The sequence below is a fragment of the Montipora capricornis genome, unplaced genomic scaffold (assembly GCF_036669925.1).
Source record: "Montipora capricornis isolate CH-2021 unplaced genomic scaffold, ASM3666992v2 scaffold_431, whole genome shotgun sequence".
NCBI classification, from domain to species: Eukaryota; Metazoa; Cnidaria; class Anthozoa; order Scleractinia; family Acroporidae; genus Montipora; species Montipora capricornis.
In genome coordinates this window covers 36,305-52,688 of record NW_027180164.1, presented here as the reverse complement: position 1 = coordinate 52,688, position 16,384 = coordinate 36,305, and the positions used below count along the sequence as shown (strand labels likewise).

Below are 16,384 nucleotides of genomic sequence, written 5' to 3'. Positions count from 1 at the left end.
TACTCAGGAAGGATAGTGACTTATTTTCTGAATAATGTTGTTCACCCTTTGAACAAATGGGGCGTGAATACTGTCCGTGTTGAGCAGAGAACAGTGAAAATGTCAACTCCACCAAGTCACGTTTTCGCTAGATCAATTTTATAATTTTCTAGCCGTCGTTGTATGCACATGTTCCCCACTAACTAGTTTGTCTTTTCATCCAATGCATAACAGTGCGTCAATTTCACACTTGCCGTGTCCTGTTCTTTGCTCAGACAAAAAGATAGCTTTGATGTCATAAACCTTGTTTGATAAGATCTCGCGCGCACGCGCTCCCTCGGGAATATAAGTTCGCCTTTCCCGTGTGAACTATTTTGTTTTTGTTGCATTTCTCATTTTTGACATTTGCTTGACATGTTGTGTTTTAAAAAAAGCTGTATTGGAACTTTCTTTGGTGGGGGAACTGAGATTCTTTGAGATGATGAACTGGATAGAACGAAAAAGGGAAGCCTACAACACGGGGTATTCCCAGGCGGTCTCCCATCCAAGTACTAACCCCGCCCGACAGGGCTTAACTTCGGTGATCGGACGAGAACCGGTGTTTTCCCTGTGGTATGGTCGTAGACAAGTAATTTGCCGTGAAAATTTACTCTTTTATAAGGGGAAAGTGAAAAAGAGGTCGGAGGAAACACCATGTGGATTTGTCCTCTTGCCGTCAACGCAAATGCCATGCAGTCCTGGTGGCTGTGGCTGCCTGCCGTCCGTCCGTCCGTCCATCCACTGTACAAGTAGACAATCGTTGTGTGCGCCGGCCTCGTTTTCAGGTTGGCTTTGTAGATTCCCTACTTGGGACGGATTACAATCAGACCACCATATCTCGCGACCAGGAGACTAGCAGCACTCCGTCTGCTGCGAGCATGTTATGGCATCGCTTCTCGGCCTTTTGGCTAAGACAAGTGCTAATTGCGCCATTTTATCAGAAGCTGTATCTTCATCTCCCCTACTTGTGGGACGGAGAAGAAGAAGAAGATGAGCGACCGTTTAAGTAATATGAGTGGTGACACTGAGTTGTTAAATGATGATTTGATTTCTGTTATTTCTGTAGTTCCAGAGACTCCTGTTAATGTGGCCTCTCCCACTTGGGCTGACTCCATTCCTGACGATCCTGCTGCCGTATCACCTGAGTTGTTTTCAAAGAGTCTTGATATACCGCTACCACATGTGCTGGCCGACCTGATGAGTTCTGGTGCGCAATTCGATCCGGTTCCTGCTGAGCGGTGGTCTAACATCGGGAATACCATGCGCCTCAACAAGGATTTGTCAGTATACTTTTCCTGCGAGGCAGTTTCCACCAGCCAGGAGATTCTCGAAGGATTTGACGCGTCTGGAATCGACATTGACTTCATCTCGTCTATCCAGTTCCGTCGGTCTAATCGAACTTGGATTATCACTTTTAATGATCATCGCGCAAAGAATATCGCGTTAGGCAAAGATGAAATCATCATTTGTGGATGTCAGGTTCTCCTTGGGGACTGTGAAAATCGTGTGAGACTGGTTAAAATTTATGAAGCTCCCTTTGAAATGCCAGACACTGTGCTGATCGGCCGCTTGTCAACTTATGGGAAGGTTTTTTCTTTCCGTCGTGATCGAGTATCAGATAATGTTTTCAATGGAATCCGCACGGCAAAAATGCGTCTCAACAAGGACATTCCATCGTGTGTTCACATTGCGGGCGAATTTATCCGGGTCTGGTACCCGGGTCAACCCAAAACGTGCCGTCGCTGTGGATCCCATGATCACCTTGCTGGCAAGTGTGATTCTTTTCGTTGCCTTAATTGTGAGCTGCCTGGTCATCGTGCTGCTTCGTGTCCGTCCCCTGTTATGTGTAGCGTGTGTTTAAAGTCTGATCATCGTTTTCGGGATTGTCCTTTTGTTGTGTTTGGTGGTAATATTTCGTCTGTTCGTAGTAATTCTCGTCCGTCTACTTACGCCGATGTTGCCAAAGTTGTGTCCCGCCCACCGCCTGCTGATGCCCCTGTGCCCGTGGATGTAAAGAAGAGTGATGAAAATCGGAAGAAGGAGATTGAGAAGAACAAGGAGGAGGTCGAGGAGAACGAGGATGAGGACAGTGAAGAGGATGAGATGGATGAAGATAAGGAAGATGAGAAGGCTGAGAAGGATGGAGATCATTTGGATGAAGGTACCCGGTCCCATGATCGTTCGGGGGTTCGGGAGTGTGAGCGTGATTCCTGTGGGGGCGCCCGTGAGCGTTGCTCTCCTGGCGGCTGTGCCTCGGGTGTTTCTGCCCAGGTCCAGCCCCGGGAGCGGCGGCGTGAGCGGGACCGCTCCTGCGGGGGTGATCGCGAGCGCTCCAAGACCCCTGGGCGTGAGGACCGGCTGTCGCTTAGTGATGACGAACGGGGTAAATGGCAGACAGTAGGCAGGCGTCGTTAGTATCAATGCTCAAATTACTGACACTTAACGCGCGCGGACTCGGCACTCCCGCAAAACGTGATCTCTTTATTCGTGAAATCTCATTGTTGTCTTTTGATCTGATCCTGCTCCAGGAGACACATGTGTGTCGTCTGGAGCAGGCAAATGAATTCTCACGAAATTGGGCTGGAAAGTGCTATTGGTCGTTTGGGGGCGCCAGGTCGGCCGGTGTTGGCCTGCTTGTCTCCCCCTCCTTTCAAGGTTCTGTCACTCGTTTTACTTTTGATTCTGACGGCCGCGTCATCAGCGCATTGATACTAACGGGCTCCCATCAAATCAATATTGTTAATGTGTATGCTCCAAACACCGTTTCGGATCGGAAAGCTTTTTTTCAAAATTTGCATACCTTTTTCCTCTCCCCTATTCGTATTGTCGCCGGCGATTTTAACTGCATTGATAGCGCGCTTGACCGTTTATCGTCTTCTAACCTATCTCTCCCGGATAAGACTATGCTTCAGTCCTTTGCCACTGATTGTTCTCTTGTTGATGTTTGGCGTAGGCAAAACCCTCGTGGAGTTTCTTTCACCTGGGCCAATGCCAGTTATACTCAGGCTTCGCGTATAGACCGTTTTCTCATTTCCCGCGCTCTCCTTTCATTCGCTCAGAACTGCTGTACTTTGCCGTGTGCTTTTTCAGATCATGATTTCGTTTCCCTGAATTTGACTTTGGATGGCTTTGCGTGTCCCCGAAACGGTGTTTGGAAGTTTAACTCCAGTTTGCTTTCTGATGATGACTTTAAGTTTGAAATGTCTACTCTAATTAATGCTCAGAAACAGCGTCGTGCTAATTTTACTTCCCTTGGCGCGTGGTGGGACGATTTGAAATTGAATATCCGTAATTTCTGCATTACCTTTAGTTCTCGTAAGCGCGCCCGCGTAAACCGTGAACGTAATCGATTAACTAAGTGTTTGATCCGTGCTAAATCTGATCTGGCTTTCGGTGATAACTCGGCTTCAATTAGGATTCGCGATTTTGAGAGCGCTCTCTATTCCCTCATTTCGTGTGAAATGGAGGGCGCCAAAGTCCGATCACGCGCCAAGTGGGTGGAGGAGGGAGAGAGGCCAACACGTTATTTTTTCCGTCTTGAGAAGAAAAGAGCCGAGAAAAATTCCTTCGATTGCCTTCTCGATGCTAATGGTTTGGAGAAGACAGCTGCCGCTGACATTGAATTGATCCTAGTTGATTTTTATAAGAACCTTTTTGCTAAGGATGCTCTCGACCTGGGAGTCCAGGCCAGTTTAATTGATGATCTAGAGTTTTCCTTAACCGCTTCCGAATGTGATAGTTGTGAAGGCGAGTTTTCTAGTGAGGAACTTTTCTCGGCCCTTAATAGTCTTCAGACTGGGAGGTCGCCTGGATCAGACGGCCTTCCCACTGAGTTCTTCATCGCTTTTTGGGAGGACCTCGGCGATGTTCTCACTGTTGTTTTAAATGAATGCTATCGCCGGGGTTCTCTCACTGATAGTCAACGTGGCGGTCTCTTGCGCCTGGTTTTTAAGAGAGACGACAAACGCTTAGCTAAGAATTGGCGTCCTATTTCGCTGCTCAATACAGATTATAAAATTGCTTCTAAGGCCATCACCGAGCGTCTGAAACCCGTGATGGAATCCATCGTTCATCGGGATCAGACGTGCGGTGTTGTCGGAAGATCGATTTTTTCCAATTTACAACTTATCCGAGACACCCTGGATATGATTGACAAAACTAATGAGTCTGGAATTCTAGTGACTCTTGACCAGGAGAAGGCTTTTGACCGCGTTGATCATTCTTTCCTTATGTGTACTCTTCTAAAATTTGGTTTTGGTCCTTCTTTCTGTAAATGGGTCAGTCTTTTCTACAACAATGTTTTTTCTCGCATAATTGTCAACGGTAATCTTTCGACCCCGGTGTTTCTGGAAAGGGGAGTGAGGCAGGGTTGTCCCCTGTCTCCTCTCCTTTATGTACTCGTATCTGAAGTCCTCTCAACCCAAATTAGGCGGTGCGAACAGATTATTGGTTTCCGGCTTCCGGGCGCTTCCGGACTTCAATTTAAAATTTCGCAATATGCCGATGATGCTACAATATTTTTAAAGACTGAAAGCTCTCTTTGTCGACTTTTGGAAGTTGTTCGTAGATTTGAATCAGGTTCTGGCGCTAAACTTAATACCTCCAAAACTGAGGCCATGTGGCTTGGCCGTTGGCGGTCACAGGGGGGTTCCCCCTTTGGTTTGAAGTGGGTCCCCAAGATGAAGATCTTGGGTGTCTATTTTGCTAACGGTTTGCTTTCGGTGGAATCTGATAATTGGAAATCCAAACTCGATAAACTTGAGACTGTCTTGAACCTGTGGAAACAAAGAGAGCTTTCATTTATCGGTCGCGCCATGATTGTCAATGTCCTTGGTGCTAGCCGTTTTTGGCATGTTGCTAAGATTCTCCATCCCCCCCGATGGGTTTGTGATCGTTTTCACCGCTTGATTTGGCTTTTTATATGGAAGGGGAGGATGGAGAATGTAAGCCGGCAGCGTTGTTGTGCCCCATTAAAGATGGGGGGCCTCAACGTTGTCGACTTCCGTACAAAATGTGTGAGCTTGCGCCTTTCTTGTTTTTCTTCTCTACGTGATAGCTTCGGCTCTGAAAAATGGCACTTTCTGGCTCGCTATTTTCTTGGACGCAGCCTCGCTAAGCTTGATCCTCGTTTCTCCTTCTCTTCGAATTCTGTTCCTGTTTCTCCCGAGCCCTCCTTTTTCTATCGTCTCTGTCTCTCGGTTTTTCAATCTTTGTTTGATCGAAATGGTGCCCTGCCTGATGATTTGTCCTCTAAAAACATTTACTCTCTGCTCTATGCTTTTCCCGATTCTGCACCGAGGTGTGCTGGCTACTGGGGCGCCGTTGTCGGCCGCCCCATTAATCGGTGGGCCTCGGTGTGGTGAAAGTCCCGTTTGAAGTTTATTGAGAATAGGAAATCTGATTTGATCTGGCTTCTTCTACATGATGCGGTCCGCGTTCGATATAATCTCAGGGCCTGGGGTTATATCGACGCGGACCTTTGCGCTGTTTGCTCGCGACCTGAAACTGCTAAACATTGTTTTATTGATTGTCGTAGGACTGTGCGGGTTTGGAACTACTTTACGGCTTCATTTTCTCGTCTTCTCGGTTTTCCTTTTGTTTTGTCTTTGTCATCTGTCTTGTTTCCTTTTTCTGTCTGTTCGTCTTCTCCTGGCCCTTCAGTTTTTTATTATTTAGCTGCGACCGTCCTTTTTTCCGTTTGGCATGCGCGCAATCTTGCGACTTTTCGTAATAGAACCCTAGGCTTCCGTTCAATTATCAACAACGTTGTTAAGGATGTTAGATCACGCGTACAGGGTGAATCTTTGGATAGGGTGAAATCATTTTGGTCTTTTTCAAGTGTTGTTTGTTCTATCTCTCAGGACAATAAAATTACTTTTCATCTTTAGTTTTTATCGTTTCCGTAGCTAGTATTTAGTATGGCTCTTGCCTTAATGAACTTTGGACTTTGGACTTTGCGTTTTTTGGTAGAACAGGTTAGTTAGGTCAGTTAGTTAGTTAGCCTTGGACTTTGAGTTTTGCTCAATATGAACTTTCTTTCTTTTATATTACTGTAACATTTTTGGGTTCCTCCTAGGTCCATCACCGTAATTTTTTTCGTTCCTCTTAGGTCCATCACTGATGTTTGGGGGATTTGATCTTTTTACCTGGGCCCTTTGGCCCTTGTAAATAAACTTTTATCAAAAGAAAAAAAAAATCTGTTCTTATCAGCTTAATATCTGATACGCTGCTCATCGAGCAGCTCATATATTAAACTGATTTTTGGAACTGGGCCGTGGAAAAGAGGCTTGCCTCGTCCCGGCCACGGGTTGCCTCGGTATAGCACTACCTCCGAGTGTGGCCCACTTCCCTCCGGGGAAGAAATAAACAATTGAAAGTAAAACAACTGACTGACCAGCTTCCACCTTCTCTTCTCTTCCCTAGGAAGGAGGGAGTCACCGGCCTGCCTTACCGGTTCTGGGACGACAAGAAGCCACCACAAGCTATGTGCAGAGCAGTTGCGTTTTGCGGTCCATGGGAAGGCTGAAAAAGTTCATACTTACCTGACGCTTTTCATTGAGTTGTTAACGTCGGTAAGTGTCTCTGCCGTTTAAAAGCTCTTTTTGGGCTTGGCAGTCGTTCCAGCTGTTCCTGCCGTTCCTGTCAGTGGTATGGAGTTGCCGATGAGTGTGGTGTTCCACTTCCCGCCAAATGTGTACCGTATCACCAGTTCCACCCAGATGCTCCCACAGTTGTTGCAAGCCCTCCAGTCAGATAAAGTGTCAGCCGTTCAGTTTCTGAGGAGTGGCCGTGTGCGTGTTACGCTCAAGTGTGCCGAATACAGGAACGAGCTCCTTCGGGAGTCCTCGTTTCTGCTCGGCGGTGTATCCGTTCCTGTTACTGTTCCCGACGCTGTCATCCGTTCTGTTTATGTGCGTGACTTACCTTTCGAAGTCCCTGATGTCAATGTACAAGATGTGTTCCAGTCCTTTGGCGTTGTCCACTCTATTCGTCCGTGTTACTTTCGTGATTTCCCGTCCGTGGCAAATGGTACTCGTCTTGTTCTTATGTCTTTCAAGGAGTCTGTCCAGTCCATCCCGTCTACGCTGAGTGTTTCTGATTTTCCCGTTCGTGTGTGGTATGCAGGTCAACCTGTTGTCTGTCCTATTTGTCATGAAGGTGGTCATCTGCCTCGGGCCTGCCCTTTTTCGGGTCGGTGCCTGCGCTGTAAACAGCCAGGTCACAGGGCCCGGGATTGTAAGCAGGCCTGGGGCCCGCCTCGTCCCAGTCTTCCAGTTCCTTCGTCCGTTCCTGTCCCTACTGTTCCTGCTCCGCCGGTCACTCAAATTGAATTTGTTCCTGTTTCCACCGTCTCAGTCAGTGCCCCAGTCTCGTCTCCTGCTCCCGTCAGTGTTCCTGTCAGTGTTCCTGCCAGTTCTCCTGTTTCGTTCCCTGTCCTTGTGCCATCCGTCTCGTCTGATTCCTCTGCAACCATTTCGTCTTTTTCTGTTAGCAGCCCTGTCTCGTCTGTCTCGTCAGTGTCTACCAATGTTGAAGTGTCTGCTGATGTCGAAGAAGGAGAGATCGTCATGTCCGTCCCGCCAGTTCCTGATGAAGTTCCTGAGTCTCCAGCCCATTCAGTATCGTCTCTACTTTCGACCCTGTCCGATGTTAAAAGGTTAACCCGTCTCACCTTGTCAAGAATGAAACCAGGATCTGATCAGTCTACTGTCCTTAAACTCGTCAAAAGTCTAGCCAAGTCTCACAAGTTGTCTGTGTCCAGTGATGAAGTTGATCATGTCGTTGCCGGTATTTTTCGTTAGTCTGTCTCGTGTTCCTGTGTATGTCTGTTAAGAATTTTACAGAGGGGTGGGGTTCGATTCCCCAGCGAGTTTGGCGAGCTGGTGCTCCCCCGTTTTGGTGGCACGGACATTTCACTTTGTCCGTGGCTGTCTTTTATGGCGCATGGGCATTGCACTCTCGCCCATGCTACCGCCAAAAAACAAAAAACTTACCTGACGCGGGAGGCACTGTGATCAGGGAGGCAGTCCTCTCAAGGTGAGGCTCTTTCATTGCACTTCGATTGGGTTGACCCTTGCGATTACCCCAAATGTGGGTAACTCGAGCGTATAATTTCTGGTAGTGGGGACCTGCGTTCGCGCTAGTCCCCGCACCCACCTCGGGAAAGGAATGGCACTAATGCGATGGTTTGTTGGTGTGATTTCAGTCAGTCAGGCAAGCATGGAAAGATGCCCTGTCGTTTACTGACGGGACGGGACTGAACGGAACGGAGTAACCAAGGACAAGGTGAGTTTGCCGTGAATTGAAATGTCGTTGAATGTTTGAGTTATTTGGTGGGTGCAGTGCGGAGCGGAACCTCACTTCATTTCTTGCATTCTTCGTTGCTGCAGAGAAATCATCGAGGATAGATCGATCGACGAGTGAAACAAGAAAGTACCGAAGGGCAGATGGAGCACTTATCCTCTTGCATCGTTTGCAAAACGTAAGTAGATGTATGTTTGCAATGTTCGATCGCCTATCTGTAAGCGTGATAGATTTCTTATGCCTCCCTTGTACTATGTTGCCTTCTGGCGATCCGGCGTGCATTGAGTAACATGAGAAGTGGCCAGGGCAGTTGGCGTTACATTTCTGTGGCCAACACGCACGTTGTCGTTTCTCTGTGTTATGAATTAATTGAATTGTTATCGCGAAAGTAAATGTATTATACTCAGGAAGGATAGTGACTTATTTTCTGAATAATGTTGTTCACCCTTTGAACAAATGTGTCATGAATACTGTCCGTGTTGAGCAGAGAACAGTGAAAATGTCAACTCCACCAAGTCACGTTTTCGCTAGATCAATTTTATAATTTTCTAGCCGTCGTTGTATGCACATGTTCCCCACTAACTAGTTTGTCTTTTCATCCAATGCATAACAGTGCGTCAATTTCACACTTGCCGTGTCCTGTTCTTTGCTCAGACAAAAAGATAGCTTTGATGTCATAAACCTTGTTTGATAAGATCTCGCGCGCACGCGCTCCCTCGGGAATATAAGTTCGCCTTTCCCGTGTGAACTATTTTGTTTTTGTTGCATTTCTCATTTTTGACATTTGCTTGACATGTTGTGTTTTAAAAAAAGCTGTATTGGAACTTTCTTTGGTGGGGGAACTGAGATTCTTTGAGATGATGAACTGGATAGAACGAAAGAGGGAAGCCTACAACACGGGGTATTCCCAGGCGGTCTCCCATCCAAGTACTAACCCCGCCCGACAGGGCTTAACTTCGGTGATCGGACGAGAACCGGTGTTTTCCCTGTGGTATGGTCGTAGACAAGTAATTTGCCGTGAAAATTTACTCTTTTATAAGGGGAAAGTGAAAAAGAGGTCGGAGGAAACACCATGTGGATTTGTCCTCTTGCCGTCAACGCAAATGCCATGCAGTCCTGGTGGCTGTGGCTGCCTGCCGTCCGTCCGTCCGTCCATCCACTGTACAAGTAGACAATCGTTGTGTGCGCCGGCCTCGTTTTCAGGTTGGCTTTGTAGATTCCCTACTTGGGACGGATTACAATCAGACCACCATATCTCGCGACCAGGAGACTAGCAGCACTCCGTCTGCTGCGAGCATGTTATGGCATCGCTTCTCGGCCTTTTGGCTAAGACAAGTGCTAATTGCGCCATTTTATCAGAAGCTGTATCTTCATCTCCCCTACTTGTGGGACGGAGAAGAAGAAGAAGATGAGCGACCGTTTAAGTAATATGAGTGGTGACACTGAGTTGTTAAATGATGATTTGATTTCTGTTATTTCTGTAGTTCCAGAGACTCCTGTTAATGTGGCCTCTCCCACTTGGGCTGACTCCATTCCTGACGATCCTGCTGCCGTATCACCTGAGTTGTTTTCAAAGAGTCTTGATATACCGCTACCACATGTGCTGGCCGACCTGATGAGTTCTGGTGCGCAATTCGATCCGGTTCCTGCTGAGCGGTGGTCTAACATCGGGAATACCATGCGCCTCAACAAGGATTTGTCAGTATACTTTTCCTGCGAGGCAGTTTCCACCAGCCAGGAGATTCTCGAAGGATTTGACGCGTCTGGAATCGACATTGACTTCATCTCGTCTATCCAGTTCCGTCGGTCTAATCGAACTTGGATTATCACTTTTAATGATCATCGCGCAAAGAATATCGCGTTAGGCAAAGATGAAATCATCATTTGTGGATGTCAGGTTCTCCTTGGGGACTGTGAAAATCGTGTGAGACTGGTTAAAATTTATGAAGCTCCCTTTGAAATGCCAGACACTGTGCTGATCGGCCGCTTGTCAACTTATGGGAAGGTTTTTTCTTTCCGTCGTGATCGAGTATCAGATAATGTTTTCAATGGAATCCGCACGGCAAAAATGCGTCTCAACAAGGACATTCCATCGTGTGTTCACATTGCGGGCGAATTTATCCGGGTCTGGTACCCGGGTCAACCCAAAACGTGCCGTCGCTGTGGATCCCATGATCACCTTGCTGGCAAGTGTGATTCTTTTCGTTGCCTTAATTGTGAGCTGCCTGGTCATCGTGCTGCTTCGTGTCCGTCCCCTGTTATGTGTAGCGTGTGTTTAAAGTCTGATCATCGTTTTCGGGATTGTCCTTTTGTTGTGTTTGGTGGTAATATTTCGTCTGTTCGTAGTAATTCTCGTCCGTCTACTTACGCCGATGTTGCCAAAGTTGTGTCCCGCCCACCGCCTGCTGATGCCCCTGTGCCCGTGGATGTAAAGAAGAGTGATGAAAATCGGAAGAAGGAGATTGAGAAGAACAAGGAGGAGGTCGAGGAGAACGAGGATGAGGACAGTGAAGAGGATGAGATGGATGAAGATAAGGAAGATGAGAAGGCTGAGAAGGATGGAGATCATTTGGATGAAGGTACCCGGTCCCATGATCGTTCGGGGGTTCGGGAGTGTGAGCGTGATTCCTGTGGGGGCGCCCGTGAGCGTTGCTCTCCTGGCGGCTGTGCCTCGGGTGTTTCTGCCCAGGTCCAGCCCCGGGAGCGGCGGCGTGAGCGGGACCGCTCCTGCGGGGGTGATCGCGAGCGCTCCAAGACCCCTGGGCGTGAGGACCGGCTGTCGCTTAGTGATGACGAACGGGGTAAATGGCAGACAGTAGGCAGGCGTCGTTAGTATCAATGCTCAAATTACTGACACTTAACGCGCGCGGACTCGGCACTCCCGCAAAACGTGATCTCTTTATTCGTGAAATCTCATTGTTGTCTTTTGATCTGATCCTGCTCCAGGAGACACATGTGTGTCGTCTGGAGCAGGCAAATGAATTCTCACGAAATTGGGCTGGAAAGTGCTATTGGTCGTTTGGGGGCGCCAGGTCGGCCGGTGTTGGCCTGCTTGTCTCCCCCTCCTTTCAAGGTTCTGTCACTCGTTTTACTTTTGATTCTGACGGCCGCGTCATCAGCGCATTGATACTAACGGGCTCCCATCAAATCAATATTGTTAATGTGTATGCTCCAAACACCGTTTCGGATCGGAAAGCTTTTTTTCAAAATTTGCATACCTTTTTCCTCTCCCCTATTCGTATTGTCGCCGGCGATTTTAACTGCATTGATAGCGCGCTTGACCGTTTATCGTCTTCTAACCTATCTCTCCCGGATAAGACTATGCTTCAGTCCTTTGCCACTGATTGTTCTCTTGTTGATGTTTGGCGTAGGCAAAACCCTCGTGGAGTTTCTTTCACCTGGGCCAATGCCAGTTATACTCAGGCTTCGCGTATAGACCGTTTTCTCATTTCCCGCGCTCTCCTTTCATTCGCTCAGAACTGCTGTACTTTGCCGTGTGCTTTTTCAGATCATGATTTCGTTTCCCTGAATTTGACTTTGGATGGCTTTGCGTGTCCCCGAAACGGTGTTTGGAAGTTTAACTCCAGTTTGCTTTCTGATGATGACTTTAAGTTTGAAATGTCTACTCTAATTAATGCTCAGAAACAGCGTCGTGCTAATTTTACTTCCCTTGGCGCGTGGTGGGACGATTTGAAATTGAATATCCGTAATTTCTGCATTACCTTTAGTTCTCGTAAGCGCGCCCGCGTAAACCGTGAACGTAATCGATTAACTAAGTGTTTGATCCGTGCTAAATCTGATCTGGCTTTCGGTGATAACTCGGCTTCAATTAGGATTCGCGATTTTGAGAGCGCTCTCTATTCCCTCATTTCGTGTGAAATGGAGGGCGCCAAAGTCCGATCACGCGCCAAGTGGGTGGAGGAGGGAGAGAGGCCAACACGTTATTTTTTCCGTCTTGAGAAGAAAAGAGCCGAGAAAAATTCCTTCGATTGCCTTCTCGATGCTAATGGTTTGGAGAAGACAGCTGCCGCTGACATTGAATTGATCCTAGTTGATTTTTATAAGAACCTTTTTGCTAAGGATGCTCTCGACCTGGGAGTCCAGGCCAGTTTAATTGATGATCTAGAGTTTTCCTTAACCGCTTCCGAATGTGATAGTTGTGAAGGCGAGTTTTCTAGTGAGGAACTTTTCTCGGCCCTTAATAGTCTTCAGACTGGGAGGTCGCCTGGATCAGACGGCCTTCCCACTGAGTTCTTCATCGCTTTTTGGGAGGACCTCGGCGATGTTCTCACTGTTGTTTTAAATGAATGCTATCGCCGGGGTTCTCTCACTGATAGTCAACGTGGCGGTCTCTTGCGCCTGGTTTTTAAGAGAGACGACAAACGCTTAGCTAAGAATTGGCGTCCTATTTCGCTGCTCAATACAGATTATAAAATTGCTTCTAAGGCCATCACCGAGCGTCTGAAACCCGTGATGGAATCCATCGTTCATCGGGATCAGACGTGCGGTGTTGTCGGAAGATCGATTTTTTCCAATTTACAACTTATCCGAGACACCCTGGATATGATTGACAAAACTAATGAGTCTGGAATTCTAGTGACTCTTGACCAGGAGAAGGCTTTTGACCGCGTTGATCATTCTTTCCTTATGTGTACTCTTCTAAAATTTGGTTTTGGTCCTTCTTTCTGTAAATGGGTCAGTCTTTTCTACAACAATGTTTTTTCTCGCATAATTGTCAACGGTAATCTTTCGACCCCGGTGTTTCTGGAAAGGGGAGTGAGGCAGGGTTGTCCCCTGTCTCCTCTCCTTTATGTACTCGTATCTGAAGTCCTCTCAACCCAAATTAGGCGGTGCGAACAGATTATCGGTTTCCGGCTTCCGGGCGCTTCCGGACTTCAATTTAAAATTTCGCAATATGCCGACGACGCTACAATATTTTTAAAGACTGAAAGCTCTCTTTGTCGACTGTTGGAAGTTGTTCGTAGATTTGAATCAGGTTCTGGCGCTAAACTTAATACCTCCAAAACTGAGGCCATGTGGCTTGGCCGTTGGCGGTCACAGGGGGGTTCCCCCTTTGGTTTGAAGTGGGTCCCCAAGATGAAGATCTTGGGTGTCTATTTTGCTAACGGTTTGCTTTCGGTGGAATCTGATAATTGGAAATCCAAACTCGATAAACTTGAGACTGTCTTGAACCTGTGGAAACAAAGAGAGCTTTCATTTATCGGTCGCGCCATGATTGTCAATGTCCTTGGTGCTAGCCGTTTCTGGCATGTTGCTAAGATTCTCCATCCCCCCGATGGGTTTGTGATCGTTTTCACCGCTTGATTTGGCTTTTTATATGGAAGGGGAGGATGGAGAATGTAAGCCGGCAGCGTTGTTGTGCCCCATTAAAGATGGGGGGCCTCAACGTTGTCGACTTCCGTACAAAATGTGTGAGCTTGCGCCTTTCTTGTTTTTCTTCTCTACGTGATAGCTTCGGCTCTGAAAAATGGCACTTTTTGGCCCGCTATTTTCTTGGACGCAGCCTCGCCAAGCTTGATCCTCGTTTCTCCTTTTCTTCGAATTCTGTTCCTGTTTCTCCCGAGCCCTCCTTTTTCTATCGTCTCTGTCTGTCTGTTTTTCAATCTTTGTTCGATCGAAATGGTGCCCTGCCTGATGATTTGTCCTCTAAAAACATTTACTCTCTGCTCTATGCTTTTCCCGATTCTGCACCGAGGTGTGCTGGCTACTGGGGCGCCGTTGTCGGCCGCCCCATTAATCGGTGGGCCTCGGTGTGGTGAAAGTCCCGTTTGAAGTTTATTGAGAATAGGAAATCTGATTTGATCTGGCTTCTTCTACATGATGCGGTCCGCGTTCGATATAATCTCAGGGCCTGGGGTTATATCGACGCGGACCTTTGCGCTGTTTGCTCGCGACCTGAAACTGCTAAACATTGTTTTATTGATTGTCGTAGGACTGTGCGGGTTTGGAACTATTTTACAGCTTCATTTTCTCGTCTTCTCGGTTTTCCTTTTGTTTTGTCTTTGTCATCTGTCTTGTTTCCTTTTTCTGTCTGTTCGTCTTCTCCTGGCCCTTCAGTTTTTTATTATTTAGCTGCGACCGTCCTTTTTTCCGTTTGGCATGCGCGCAATCTTGCGACTTTTCGTAATAGAACCCTAGGCTTCCGTTCAATTATCAACAACGTTGTTAAGGATGTTAGATCACGCGTACAGGGTGAATCTTTGGATAGGGTGAAATCATTTTGGTCTTTTTCAAGTGTTGTTTGTTCTATCTCTCAGGACAATAAAATTACTTTTCATCTTTAGTTTTTATCGTTTCCGTAGCTAGTATTTAGTATGGCTCTTGCCTTAATGAACTTTGGACTTTGGACTTTGCGTTTTTTGGTAGAACAGGTTAGTTAGGTCAGTTAGTTAGTTAGCCTTGGACTTTGAGTTTTGCTCAATATGAACTTTCTTTCTTTTATATTACTGTAACATTTTTGGGTTCCTCCTAGGTCCATCACCGTAATTTTTTTCGTTCCTCTTAGGTCCATCACTGATGTTTGGGGGATTTGATCTTTTTACCTGGGCCCTTGGGCCCTTGTAAATAAACTTTTATCAAAAGAAAAAAAAAATCTGTTCTTATCAGCTTAATATCTGATACGCTGCTCATCGAGCAGCTCATATATTAAACTGATTTTTGGAACTGGGCCGTGGAAAAGAGGCTTGCCTCGTCCCGGCCACGGGTTGCCTCGGTATAGCACTACCTCCGAGTGTGGCCCACTTCCCTCCGGGGAAGAAATAAACAATTGAAAGTAAAACAACTGACTGACCAGCTTCCACCTTCTCTTCTCTTCCCTAGGAAGGAGGGAGTCACCGGCCTGCCTTACCGGTTCTGGGACGACAAGAAGCCACCACAAGCTATGTGCAGAGCAGTTGCGTTTTGCGGTCCATGGGAAGGCTGAAAAAGTTCATACTTACCTGACGCTTTTCATTGAGTTGTTAACGTCGGTAAGTGTCTCTGCCGTTTAAAAGCTCTTTTTGGGCTTGGCAGTCGTTCCAGCTGTTCCTGCCGTTCCTGTCAGTGGTATGGAGTTGCCGATGAGTGTGGTGTTCCACTTCCCGCCAAATGTGTACCGTATCACCAGTTCCACCCAGATGCTCCCACAGTTGTTGCAAGCCCTCCAGTCAGATAAAGTGTCAGCCGTTCAGTTTCTGAGGAGTGGCCGTGTGCGTGTTACGCTCAAGTGTGCCGAATACAGGAACGAGCTCCTTCGGGAGTCCTCGTTTCTGCTCGGCGGTGTATCCGTTCCTGTTACTGTTCCCGACGCTGTCATCCGTTCTGTTTATGTGCGTGACTTACCTTTCGAAGTCCCTGATGTCAATGTACAAGATGTGTTCCAGTCCTTTGGCGTTGTCCACTCTATTCGTCCGTGTTACTTTCGTGATTTCCCGTCCGTGGCAAATGGTACTCGTCTTGTTCTTATGTCTTTCAAGGAGTCTGTCCAGTCCATCCCGTCTACGCTGAGTGTTTCTGATTTTCCCGTTCGTGTGTGGTATGCAGGTCAACCTGTTGTCTGTCCTATTTGTCATGAAGGTGGTCATCTGCCTCGGGCCTGCCCTTTTTCGGGTCGGTGCCTGCGCTGTAAACAGCCAGGTCACAGGGCCCGGGATTGTAAGCAGGCCTGGGGCCCGCCTCGTCCCAGTCTTCCAGTTCCTTCGTCCGTTCCTGTCCCTACTGTTCCTGCTCCGCCGGTCACTCAAATTGAATTTGTTCCTGTTTCCACCGTCTCAGTCAGTGCCCCAGTCTCGTCTCCTGCTCCCGTCAGTGTTCCTGTCAGTGTTCCTGCCAGTTCTCCTGTTTCGTTCCCTGTCCTTGTGCCATCCGTCTCGTCTGATTCCTCTGCAACCATTTCGTCTTTTTCTGTTAGCAGCCCTGTCTCGTCTGTCTCGTCAGTGTCTACCAATGTTGAAGTGTCTGCTGATGTCGAAGAAGGAGAGATCGTCATGTCCGTCCCGCCAGTTCCTGATGAAGTTCCTGAGTCTCCAGCCCATTCAGTATCGTCTCTACTTTCGACCCTGTC

General features: G+C 47.4%; 3 non-coding genes and 2 pseudogenes across 3 annotated transcripts; 3 read left to right on the top strand and 2 right to left on the bottom strand.

The window, feature by feature from the left end:
* Positions 1-486: 486 nt before the first annotated feature.
* LOC138035697 (5S ribosomal RNA) lies at positions 487-605 on the bottom strand. Its single transcript, XR_011129693.1, has one exon. It is a non-coding gene; the product is annotated as a 5S ribosomal RNA (ribosomal RNA).
* Positions 606-6,186: 5,581 nt separating this feature from the next.
* Positions 6,187-6,368, top strand: LOC138035748 (U2 spliceosomal RNA; annotated as a pseudogene).
* A 1,636-nt stretch (positions 6,369-8,004) lies between these two features.
* LOC138035705 (U1 spliceosomal RNA) lies at positions 8,005-8,168 on the top strand. Its single transcript, XR_011129701.1, has one exon. It is a non-coding gene; the product is annotated as a U1 spliceosomal RNA (small nuclear RNA).
* Positions 8,169-9,208: 1,040 nt separating this feature from the next.
* Positions 9,209-9,327, bottom strand: LOC138035806 (5S ribosomal RNA). The gene has a single exon (XR_011129783.1). It is a non-coding gene; the product is annotated as a 5S ribosomal RNA (ribosomal RNA).
* Positions 9,328-14,907: 5,580 nt separating this feature from the next.
* On the top strand, positions 14,908-15,089 carry LOC138035749 (U2 spliceosomal RNA; annotated as a pseudogene).
* Positions 15,090-16,384: the final 1,295 nt, after the last annotated feature.